General features: G+C 27.3%; 1 protein-coding gene across 1 annotated transcript in view; it reads right to left on the reverse strand.

The window, feature by feature from the left end:
• LOC119589069 (dnaJ homolog subfamily C member 13-like) overlaps positions 1-651 on the reverse strand; it is a gene marked incomplete in the record, with an annotated part of 65,901 nt that overhangs the window by 26,124 nt on the left and 39,126 nt on the right.

Consider the following 651-nt stretch of genomic DNA (forward strand, 5'->3'; position numbering starts at 1 on the left):
TATCACTCTTATTCTTTCACTTCGTAAGGAGCTCATACAGTTAACACAACCTTTTCATGTGTTTCCAGTAAAAAATGCAACCTGAGGACATTACTGTTGGTCGTAGGTACTATAAATATGGAAAATACTGACCCCACCCAGGTGTCTGATCATTTTGTTAACTTATTTGCAAAGGTAATGCATGCAAATGACTGAACGGCAACATCATAATGGTTTTCCATGCACAACTTATCAATAGAGAAAACAATTTTATCTGGGGTAACTAATATTTTTTCTTTATGTAAAAAATGGGTTTACTTAAATGAGGATGATTAAAATGGCTAATCTTATCTGCATGTTTACATACATATCAACTTTCTCAAAAATTAAAACTACTCTGTGACCAACTTCCCTGCTCCCTTGGAAATATTTGTATTAAAATAAGGTTTTAATGCAGATAATTAAAAAATTATGATGTTGTATTCAATAGCTGTCTTCATAATAATATATTGTACCTGCTACTTGAATATTGTATTAATATTTACATGCATATCATATATTCCAATTAAGAATAAAGTATTCAAGTAAAATTATACTATATACTATTATTTACTATATATTTTCATAATTATTAAATAATATTATAAAATAAAAAAGTATATTTAGATTAGT

This window comes from Penaeus monodon, chromosome 25 (assembly GCF_015228065.2).
Source record: "Penaeus monodon isolate SGIC_2016 chromosome 25, NSTDA_Pmon_1, whole genome shotgun sequence".
Lineage (NCBI taxonomy): Eukaryota > Metazoa > Arthropoda > Malacostraca > Decapoda > Penaeidae > Penaeus > Penaeus monodon.